The sequence below is a fragment of the Nicotiana tabacum genome, chromosome 11 (assembly GCF_000715075.1).
Source record: "Nicotiana tabacum cultivar K326 chromosome 11, ASM71507v2, whole genome shotgun sequence".
NCBI lineage: Eukaryota > Viridiplantae > Streptophyta > Magnoliopsida > Solanales > Solanaceae > Nicotiana > Nicotiana tabacum.
In genome coordinates, this window is record NC_134090.1 from 39,931,367 (window position 1) to 39,943,396 (window position 12,030).

The 12,030-nt window shown below is 40.5% G+C and overlaps 1 long non-coding RNA gene across 1 annotated transcript; it reads left to right on the forward strand.

Annotated features, from left to right (window-relative positions):
• Positions 1 to 1,342: 1,342 nt before the first annotated feature.
• On the forward strand, positions 1,343 to 10,897 carry LOC107767229 (uncharacterized). The gene is made up of 4 exons (XR_012696917.1): positions 1,343 to 1,813; positions 3,280 to 4,809; positions 9,509 to 9,570; positions 10,621 to 10,897. It is a non-coding gene; the product is annotated as an uncharacterized LOC107767229 (long non-coding RNA).
• The last annotated feature ends 1,133 nt before the right edge of the window (positions 10,898 to 12,030 follow it).

Below are 12,030 nucleotides of genomic sequence, written 5' to 3' on the forward strand. Positions count from 1 at the left end.
TTTTAAATAAAAATTAAAAGGAAAATAATTTAATAAAATATGTAAATAAATATATAAAAATGCTAATTATGTAAAATATATTTTAAACAATAATAGGAGACTATAAAAAATGTTAATATTATTTTGACCCTAAATGAAATGTCAATTGCAATAAGAATGCAAAATATAGGCTATTATTGCAAATTTATGCGAATAGCCTAAAATACAATTGTAAATATATAAAAAATGGAGGAAAAAATATTTTAAAAATATATGAGGAATGCAAATAATGATTTTAGGTGATTAAGTCATCACAAATAATTTAAAAGAGCGATTACTGAATTTTTATGTGAATTAATGCAAGGAAAATTAATTTAAAAACTCTAAAATTATGAATAGGCTCTGTAGACATTTTTAATTTCAAAGCTTTTACTATGTTGAGATATTGAGTAGTGGCTTGCCTAGTTCTATGATAGGCTCTGTAGATATGTAATTTTGACCCTCCTCAAGATTTTATATATTTTAGCCTTTAAATATTTAGTTTAGGTATAATATCGCTAGTTCAACTAGTTTTGACTCTTTACTTTATTTTGTCACAAAAATGAAAATAACAAAAAAGTATTTTTTTATTTAGCTAATTGACATTTCATCTAGTTACTTTTAGTTTATTTGCCTTTCATAAAAGTCGAAAATACAAAAATAGTTCCACTTTGTTTTCAGAAATATTAGTATTTTTGGTAGGAATACTATTTTAATTTTTGCGATGATTTTAATCTAATTCCATTTTTATTTTTAGGATTGATATTTGAAAAATAACAAAAATAGGTTTGTTTTAACGGTTAGTTTTATTTTAATAGTTATTTTATTTAAGTATGATTAATTAGTAAATATGGTAGTATTTTTAGTCTTGTTCAAGGAGAAAGAATACAATTTGGGTTCAAACAACCCATTTTTTAGGTCCAATTTTTGGACCCTTAGCCCATAATTCCTAAGCCCATGCTGTTAGGCCCCTTCATCTCCACATTTTAAAAGGACTGAGGAGACACCCCTAGCGGGAGCCGTTTTCCCCTTCCCCTTTCAGATTTTGATGGTCCTCTTTCTCTCAAAAAATCATAGAGACTGATGCACACACTCACGAAAGAGACGGACAAAAGAAAAGAGAAAGACAAAAAGAGTCCGTTTAGATTGACTTAAAAAAAGTAGTTTTTCAGCAGAAATAGCTTTTAAGCCAAAAAACAGTAAGTTGGGATTGCCCAACTTATTGCTTTTGACTTATTTTAAGTACTTTTTGACTTTGACAAACACTAAAAAAAACTAAAAAGAGAAAGCTGATTTGACCAGCTTAAAAGCCAATCTCAACACCCTCAAAATCTAATCTCCTAAAAACTTTAGAGCTCACCCACCTCTCTTCATTCTAAAGCAGACGCTACTAAAGTTCACACTCTTCATCCTTGTCATGTTTACGCTCAACAGATTCATCCATATGTGAATTTGGGTGGGAGCTTCTATCAATAAGCATTTTTTTTGTGCAAAACTTTCCCATGTTAATGATTTCTGGGAATGGTCTCTTTGTATAGGTTGCATAAAATGGTTAGCGGTCGAGCTAATCATTAGTCTTAAGTTTGGCATAGAGCTGGCAGCACCCACCAATTTTCCAATTGCTCACACCTTGGTTTTGTGTTTCACTGTTTTGCTGGTTCTCAAGCTCGATAACGTCGTCGATTACTCCTGGTGCTAAATTGAGTCTGTTTGTGCTTGGTTCACGGTTTCGTCGAGGTTGTTGCTTTGTTTAGTCCGATTGATTTGCAATTTTCAGCTTTGTTCATCAATGAAGGTCTAATTCTTACTTGATACTCCTCTAAATTTCAAGTTTGATTTTGATGGTATGATTCAGACTATGCTTCCGACGAGTGATATTTAGCTTAATTGATATTTGATTATTGGGACTCAATTTTTTTTTTGCGTTGATGAATACTCTGGAATCTTGTGTTTAATTTAATTTGACTTGAATGCCACCTAGTTAAAGAGCTAGACCTACTGGTTGATTGTTGGAAGAGAAGGGATGGAAACTTTAGGTGAAAATATAGTAATTTTAAGTTTTTTTTAATTAGATTATATTGTTTCCTGATTTTCCAAACACTAAATTAACATGTGAGCTCTAACTTCAACAATCTCGATGTCTATTTTGCCGTGGACTCTCCTTAATTTAATTAAGAGAATGTGGAGTGGATTTTTTACAAGTTAAAAGCTGCACATTCCTTTTGCAATCTTGTTATCACTTCTTATTATCATAACTTTTTCTTGTTTAACCTCTAAGTAAGTATTGATTTGCGGACACATTTACTTGCACAAATACATCATATGGCTGGGAACATGCATTAATTTACTAATGGATTTATAGCTTTCAAATTGTAGCTGCTGACTTGTGTGTGGAAAATCTTTATTAGCTATTAGGAAAATAAAAATGAATATCGTAGTTTGCTTTAGGCGTGATGAATAATCAATTATCATGACTATAAGTACGGTTCTCGTGGCATAGTCATGATATATAATCTCCAATTCGGGTGTGCATTTTATGTGACCCGACCATAATTTTAAATAATAATAAAATAAATATGTGGTAGATCGCGGGTGCATTTTATGTGACACGGTTTGCAATGTGTACAACACGACAAGTGTACGATAATTGTGCCTTGTTCCAGAAATAATTCCATAAAAAGCGGTTAGAAGGTTAAAAATATACATTAGGTTTTAAATATATAATTAATCAGATAATTAGGCCAATTATTAATAGTTGAGCGACCGTGCTAAAACCACGGAACTCGCCAGTGCCTAACACCTTCTCCTGGATTAACAAAATTCCTTACTCGATCTTCTGTATTCACAGACCATAAATAAGAGTCAATTTTCTCGATTTGGGATTTAAAATAAACCGGTGACTTGGGACACCATAAACTATTCCAAGTGGCGACTCTATAATAAATAAATAATCTCATTTCGATTTATGTCACTTTAATTGGAAAAACTCCCTTATAGCCCCTTTCGGGGTAGAAAAAGGATGTGTGACAGGCGCCCATGATGCTTGGTTTTGGGTCGTGACAAGTTGGTATCAGAGCCTAGGTTACATAGGTCTTACGAGTCATGAGCAGGTTTAGTAGAGTCTTGTGGATCGGTACAGAAATGTTTGTACTTATCTTCGAGAGGCTGCCGAACCCTTAGGAAACTTCACATTCTTGAATTCTTGTCGTGTGAATCTATTGATTCTAGTAGCTAAAATTTTGCTATTCTATTTTTTCACAGATGGTGAGAGCACGTACTACTGGGTAGGATGGACAACCACCAGTACCAGCCGCGAGATACCGAGGTCGCGGTAAAGGATGTGGTAGGGGTAGAGGTACAGCTCGCACACCAGCTAGGGCAGTACCTGCAGATCGACCAGTTGCTAGTTCAGGAGCAGGTCCCAGTTGTGGATGCGCCAGTGGGGCCAGCTCAGGCACCGCCCATACCTATTGTGATTCCAGGCCTTCAGGAGGCCTTAACTCAAATTCTGACTGCGTGCACCAGTCTTGCTCAGGCAGTCTCTATTTCGGCCGCAGCAACCACTTCTCAGGTAGGGGGAGGCACCAGAATCTCGCCGCCCTCACACTAGAGTAGGTGATGGAGGGACTCCAGACACCGGAGGCACCACCAGCCCAACCGGTTACAGCTGCTCAGGACTATGTGGTTCCTGTCATGCCTGATGATGAGTAGCATAGATTGGAGAGGTTTGAGAGACTCCAGCCTCCATCTTTCAGTGGTACAGAGGCGGAAGATGCACATGGATTTTTGGATAAGTGTCAGAGAATGCTCCGTACAACAGGTATTCTAGAGACTAGTGGTGTCTCGTTAACTATTTTTCAGTTCTTTGGAGCTGCCTTCAGTTGTGGAGGCTTATAAGAGACGTAGGCTTGTCGGTACAGCACCATTACCTAGTAGGAGTTCATCGTTCTCTTCTTGGAGAAGTTCATGTCGCAGTCTCGCAAAAAGGAGCTGTGTAGATAGTTTGAGCAGTTATGTCAGGATGATATTTCCGTGACGCAGTACAAGATGAGGTTTTCTAAGTTAGACTATCATGCAGTTTGGTTAGTTCCCACTGATAGGGAAAGGATCAGGAGGTTCATTGATAGACTCACATTTCAGTTGCGGGTGCTTATGACTAGAGAGAGGGTATCCAGTGCTACTTTCAATGAGGTTGTTGACATTGCTCGACAGATAGAGTTGGTCCGCAGCCAGGAGCGGGTTGAGAGGGAGGCCAAGAGGTCTCGTGGATCAGGTGGTTTTAGTGGTGTTCCTTTTGGAGGTCAGTTATACCATGATAGGGGTCGTCCTTACAGGCATGCTCCGACGGCTCGCGCAGTTCGCCGTGGTGCATCATCTAGCCATGGTTCTCACAGTTCTCATCAGGGTCACTCATCTCTCAGTGCCCTTCTAGCTTAGAGTTCGTTTCATGCACCATCAGCTCAGGGTTCATCCATGTCGGGGCGTTCTAGCAGTTATCTCGAGGCTCCCTTCAGTCCCCATCGCCATTTGCAAGGAGAGGTTGCTTTGAGTGTGGAGATATGGGTCATATCAAGAGGCATTGTCCCCGCCTCTTATGAGGTTCAGCTCAGCAGAGGAGTCAGCCTACGACTTCAACACCAGTTACTTCACCACCCACCCAGCCAGTTCGGGGTGTAGCTCAGTCAGCTAGGGGCTGCCCTAAAGGAGGAGGCCAATTAGGTGGCGGCCAGGCCCGATTCTATGCACTCCCTACCAGACCAGATGCTATTGCTTCAAACACCGTGATCACAGGTATTGTCTCAGTATGTCATTAAGATGCTTCTGTATTATTTGATCCTAGTTCCACCTATTCATATGTATCATCGTATTTTACTCATTATCTGGATATGCCCCGTAAGTCTTTAGTTTCTTCAATTCATGTATCTACGCCGATGGGCGATACTATTATTATGGACCGGTCGTGTGTAGTGGCTATCAAGGGATTGGAGACTAGAGTTGATCTCTTGCTTCTTAGTATGGTTGATTTTGACGTGATCTTAGGTATGGATTGGTTGTCTCCATGTCTTGCAATTTTGGATTGTCATGCTAAGACTGTAACGTTGGCAATGCCGGGGTTGCCACAGATTGAGTGACGAGGTTCTTTAGACTATGTTTCTAGTAGAGTGATTTCATACTTGAAGGCCTAGCGGATGGTTGGGAAGGGTTGTCTCTCTTATTTGGCCTTTGTAAGGGATGCCAGTGCAGAAACCCCTACTATTGATTCTGTTCTGGTGGTGTAAGAGTTTCTGGATGTGTTTTCTGCAGACCTGCCAGGCATGCCACCCGACAGGGACATTGATTTTGGTATTGACTTGGTGCCGGGCACTCAGCCCATTTTTATTCCTCCGTACCGTACGACACCGGTTGAATTGAAGGAGTTGAAAGAGCAACTTCAAGAACTCCTTGAGAAGGGATTTATTAGGCCTAGTGTGTCAACTTAGGGTGTATCAGTTCTGTTCGTGAAGAAGAAGGATGACACTATGAGAATGTGCATTGACTATAGAAAGTTGAACAAAGTCACAATTAAGAACAAGTATCCTTTGCCGTGTATTAATGATATATTTGACCAGCTTCAGGGAGCGAGGGTGTTCTCCAAGATTGATTGGAGGTCTGGGTATCACTAGTTGAAGATTCGGGACTCGGATATTCTTAAGATAGATTTTAGGACCCATTCGTGATGTCTTTTGGGTTGACCAACACCCCAACAACGTTCATGCATCTGATGAACAATATATTTTGGCCTTATCTCGACTCGTTTGTTATTGTGTTCATTGATGATATCCTAGTGTACTCTCGTAGCCAGGAAGAGCACGCCCAATATTTGAGGGTCGTGTTGCAGCGGTTGAGGGAGAAGCTTTATGCCAAGTTCTCCAAGTGTGAGTTTTGGCTCAGTTCAGTGGTTTTCTTGGGGCACGTAGTGTCTAGTGAGGGTATTCAGGTGGATCAAAAGAAGATAGAGGCGGTTTAGAGTTGGCCCAGACCGTCCTCAACTACAAAGATTCAGAGCTTTCTTGGTTTGGCTAGTTATTACTGTCGCTTCGTGCAAGGTTTCTCGTTTATTGCATCTCCTTTAACCAAATTGACCCAAAATGGTGCTCTTTTCAGGTGGTCGAATGAGTGTGAGGAGAGCTTTCAGAAGCTCAAGACTGCCTTGACCACCACTCCAATTCTAGTTCTACCATCAGCTTCTGATTCTTATACAGTATACTGTGATGCTTCTCAGATCGGTATTGGGTATGTTTTGATACTGGAGGTAGAGTAATTGTTTATGCTTCTCGTCAGTTGAAGCCTCATAAGAAGAACTACCATGTTCATGATTTGGAGTTGGCTGTCATTGTTCATGCGTTAAAAATTTGGAGGTACTACCTCTATGGTGTGTCTTGTGAAATATTTACTGATCATTATAGCCTCCAGTAATTGTTCAAATAAAAGGATGTAAATTTGAGGCAGCGGAGATAGTTGGAGCTGCTAAAGGACTATGATATTACTATTTTGTGTCATTTGGGAAAGGCCAATGTGGTGGTCAATGCCTTGAGTAGGAAGGCAGTGAGTATGGGTAGTCTTGCATTCATTCCTGTTGGTGAGAGACCTCTTGCAGTTGATGTTTAAGCCCTGGCGAACCAGTTCGTGAGATTAGATGTTTCAGAGTCCAGTCGGGTTCTAGCTTGTGTGGTTTCTCGGTCTTCCTTATTTGATCGCATCATAGAGCACCAGTATAATGATCCTCATTTGCTTGTCCTCAAGGACAGGGTTCAGCACGGTGATGCCAGAGATGTTTCTATAGGAGATGGTGAGGTGTTGAGGATGCAAGGCCAGATATGTGTGCCCAATGTAGATGGGCTACGAAAGTTTATTCTTGAGGAGGCCCACAGTTCGCGGTATTTCATCTATCCGGTTGCCGCGAAGATGTACCAGGATTTGAGACGGCACTATTGGTAGAGGAAAATAAAGAAGGATATAGTTGGGTTTGTAGCTCGATGTCTCAATTGTCAGCAGGTAAATTATGAGCATCAAAGACCGGGTGGATTACTTCAGAGGATAGAGATTTCGGAGTAGAAGTGGGAGCGGATCACCATGGATTTCATAGTTAGGCTCCCACGGACTTCGAGGAAGTTCGATGCTATTTGGGTGATTGTGGATCGGCTAACCAAGTCCCCACACTTTATTCCAGTGGGTACTACTTATTCTTCAGATCGGTTGGCCGAGATTTACATCAAGGAGATTGTTCACCTTCATGGTGTGCCAGTTTCCATCATTTTAGATAGAGGCACGCAGTTTACATTGCATTTTTAGAGAGCCGTGCAGCGAGAGTTAGGCCTTTAGGTTGAGTTGAGTACAACATTTCACCTTCAGACAGATGACAGTTCGAGCGCACTATTCAGATATTGGAGAACATGCTACACGCTTGTGTCATTGATTTCGGGGGTTCATGGGACCAATTTCTGCCGCTCGCGGAGTTTTCTTACAACAACAGTTATCAGTCGAGCATTCGGATGGCCCCGTATGAGGCTTTGTATGGGAGGCGGTGTAGATCTCCAGTGGGTTAGTTTGAGCCGGGCGAGGCTAAGTTAATGGGTACTGACTTGGTTCAGGATGCTTTGGACAGGGTTAAATTGATTCAAGAGCGACTTCACACTGTGCAGTCTAGACAGAAGAGTTATGTTGACAGGAAGGTCCGTGATGTGTCTTACATGGTTGGGGAGAAGATTTTGCTAAAGGTTTCACCCATGAAGGGTGTTATGAGATTTGGGAAGAAGGGCAAATTGAGCCCTCGGTTCATTGGGCTTTTGAGGTAATTCAGAGGATTGGGGAGGTGGCTTACAAGCTTGCCTTGCCACATAGCTTGTCGAGTGTGCATCTAGTTTTTCATGTTTCTATGCTCCAGAAGTATATCGACTATCCGTCTCATGTTTTGGATTTCAACACGGTTCAGTTGGATGGTGATTTGACTTATGATGTGGAGCCGGTGGCCATTTTGGATCGGCAGGTTCGAAAGTTGAGATCAAAGGATATAGCTTTAGTAAAGGTGCAGTGGAGAGGTTATTCTGTGGAGGAGGCTACTTGGGAGACCGAGTGGGAGATGCAGAGCAGATATCTACACATATTTGAGACTCCAGGTATATTTCTAGACCCATTCAAGGACGAACATTTGTTTAAAAGGGGGAGGATGTAACGACCTGACCGATCGTTTCAAGAGTTGTAGCCTCGTTCCCCTTTTTCTGCTCATTTTGTACTTCACTGTTGCTTTATAACTTTTCGGGTTAGTTGGTTCAGGTCCGGAGAGAATTTAGAGTGAATTTAGACACTTAGTCTCTTAATTGAAAGCTTAAGTTGGAAAAGTTGATCGGATGTCGACTTATGTGTAAACGACCTCGGATTGGAATTTTGATGGTTCCGTTAGCTCCGTTGGGTGATTCTGGACTTAGGAGCGTGTGAGGATTGTGATTTGTAGAGGTCCGTAGTAGAGTTAGGCTTGAAATGACAAAAAATGGAATTTTGGAGAGTTTGACTGGGAGTGAACTTTTTGATATCGGGGTCGGATTGGATTTCTGGAAGTTGGAGTAAGTTCGTCGTGTCATTTATGACTTGTGTGCAAAATTTGAGGTCAATTAGGCGTGATTTGATAGGTATCAGCGTCATTTGTAGAATTTGGAAATTTCAAATTTCATTAGGCTTGAATCCGTGTGTAATTCGTGTTTTTGATGTTGTTTGAGGTGATTTGAGGGTTCGACTAAGTTCGTATGATGTTTTGAGACTTGATGGAATATTTGGTTGAGGTCCCGGGGGCCTCGGATGAATTTCGGGTGGTTAACGGATCATTTTTGGACTTAGGTTGCTGGGTGATAACTGCTGGTGTGTTTCTTCTGGTTTCCTCTTACGCGTTCGTGGGGCAGGGTTCACGTTCGCGAAGAGTGGAGTTGGCTAAGCTTCGCGTTCGGGAAGCTGTGGTCGCATTCACAAAGTGTTAAATTGAGAGCCAGGCAAATTGGTCTATGTGAACGCGAGCAAAAGGACGCATTCGCGATGAAAGTGCATTAGGGCAGATTTAAACGATTCAAAACGAGGGTTTCGAGTTCATATCATAAAATTGAAGTGGGAGCTCGGTAGAAGGAGATTTTTGGAGAGATTCTTGCGTGGGTGTTTGGGGTAAGTGATTCCTATCTAATTTTGGTCAAATTCATGCTTTAATTCCATCATCTAATTGTGATTTAGGGAGGAAACTTTGGAAAAATGAAGAAGAGTTCTTGGAGTAGATTTTTGAGGTTTTGAATGGGATTTTGTTATCGGATTTGAGTAAATTTGGTATGGTTAGACTCGTGAGTGAATGTACTTTCGAATTTTGTGACTTTTGTCGGATTTCGAGATTTTGGCTATAATTTAGTGTTTTTCTTGTGCAATTGATCCCTTTAGCCTATATTAATTGTATTGTACTTCTTGTGGCTATATTCAGGACGTTTGGAGACTGATTTGAGAGGCAAATGCATTGTAGAGTAGAGTTTTGCCCGGATTGAGGTAAGTAACACTTTCAAACTTGATTCTGAGCGTTTGAAACCCCAAATTATATTTTATGTGATTGGTATTGAGGTGACACAAATGCTAAGTGACGGGCATGCGGGAGTGCATCATGAAAATTATGAATTGGTTGATTCCATGGCACTGTATAGTGGATCTATCTTGTTGATATTTGTGTTTTTATCTTGTGAGAAAGTAATAGAGTTGTCAATCATGCTAGATATCATGTTTGGGCTTTATGCTAGTACTGTTGGGACCCATAGTGGTCGTTTCTTGCGGTCATGTTACTGAATTCATTGATGTTTCATATTCAGTCATATTCATTCATTTCATATCATATCTTAGTTTCAGTTGTTATTTATTGATACATCATATCATTATTTTCGGGATAGTTTCATGATATTGTGAGCCCGTAAATGAGGCTGGAGAGATTGATGACTGAGTATGGCCGGGGGCCTGGTTATGAGTGACAGTTATGGGATCGGGTTGTACGCTGCATCGATTATACTGATTTATGATAGCGCTTGGGGTGAAGGAGCCCCTCCGGAGTCTGTACACCCCCTCCAGTGAGCGCGATTGATATTGAAGGATGGATCTTCCCTGGAAATGGATCTTATCCAAAGCATTATATACCTAGAGATAGATCTTCTCCACGGGATGGATTGGCCTTACTCGGTACTGGGTGACTAATGGTCAATGATGTGTATATATTCCGAGATGGATCTTCCCTGGGCAGCATGGGCCATATATAGTACGGAGTATTGAGCATTTGAGAGTGTGAGCACATGAGGCTATTAGTATGGTGCTAGCACGTACATCATGTGCATTGGCATGTAGAAGTAGAAAAGTTATATTCTTCACATTGTTCAGACTTGATCTATTTTACTGTTTGAGCTATCTGATTAACATGAAAGCATGCCTACATTTCTGCATTGCTATTTCTATTTTGAACTGTGCCGGTTGAGTTCTCACTACCTTTCAGTCCAAAGGTTGGACTTGTTACTTACTGAGTTGGTTGTACTCACGTTACACCCTGCACCTCGTGTGCAGATCCAGGTGCTTCGGGTCACGGAGGTTGTTGATCGAGGAATTAGGATTTGGAGACTATCGAGGTAGCTACATGGCGTTTGCAGGCCTTGACTCTCCTTCATTATCTCTATCTGTACTTCAGTTTTTATTCCTTAGACATTGTTGTATACTATATTCCGGTATAGATGCTTATATACTCTGTGACACCCCGGTTTTGGGATAGATTGTATCGTATTCCAGATTATTTCTGTTTCAAAAAGGCTTCTCTTAAATATTAATTGCTTCCGTCTTTAATTTCAAAGCTTTTACTGTGTTGAGATGTTGAGTAGTGGCTTGCCTAGTTCTACGATAGGCACCATCACGACGGTTGGTTTTGGGTCATGACAAATATTATTATTTTTAATAAACAAATAAGCATGTATAAAAGGCAGAACTGCTCTTTCAAAACCTTTTGCAAATCCTTCTCAACGTTTTTGGAGGGTATTTTTGTAAATAATAATTTATAAAAAATATTATACAATGCATGTTATTTTTAATACACTAAACCAAACAATCGATATGAAATAATTCTAGCATAACTAATTCCAACATTACTAATACACCATATTCGGTACTATTTTTATACACCCTACCAAACGACCCTTTATATGTGTGCTAATAGTATTTATGATTCAATTTATACTTAGTTGAACCATTACTAAATGTAACAACCCGACCGGTCGTTTTGAGAGTTAGAGCCCCGATCCCCTATTAATTATTTCCCTGTATTTATTTCTGCTATTATGACTTGCCGGGAAGATTCGTTTTGAGTTTTGGAGTATTTTGAGACACTTAGTCCCTAAATGGAGGTTTAAGCTTTAAGATTTGGACCATAGTCGGAACTGTATGAAAATGGTTCCGGAATGAAATTGCGCCGATTTCGTTAGCTCCGTTGGATGATTATTTCGGGTTTAGGGACGTGTCCGAATTGTGTTTTTGAGGTCCGTAGCTCATTTAGGCTTGAAATGGCGAAAGTTGATTTTTTGGAGTTTCGAGCCGATAGTGGAATTTTTGATATCGGGGACGGAATTCGATTCCAGAAGTTGAAGTAGGTCCGTAGTGTTAAACATGACTTATGTGCAAAATTTGGGGTCATTCGGACGTGGTTTGGTTGGTTTCAGCATCGGTTGTAGAATTTTGAAGTTTCAAGTTTTTAACATTTGGATTGGAGGGTGATTCATGATGTTAGCATTGTTTGATGCGATTTGAGGCCTTGACTAATTTCCTATGATGTTTTAGGATGGGTTGGTATGTTTGGTTGAAGTCCCGGGGGCCTCGGGTGTGTTTCGGATGCTCAACGGGTCATTTTGGGACATAAAAGGATGGCAGATTTTGCTAGTTTTTCTGTTGCATACGTTTGTTCTTCGCGTTCGCGAAGAAGAGCTGGGCCAG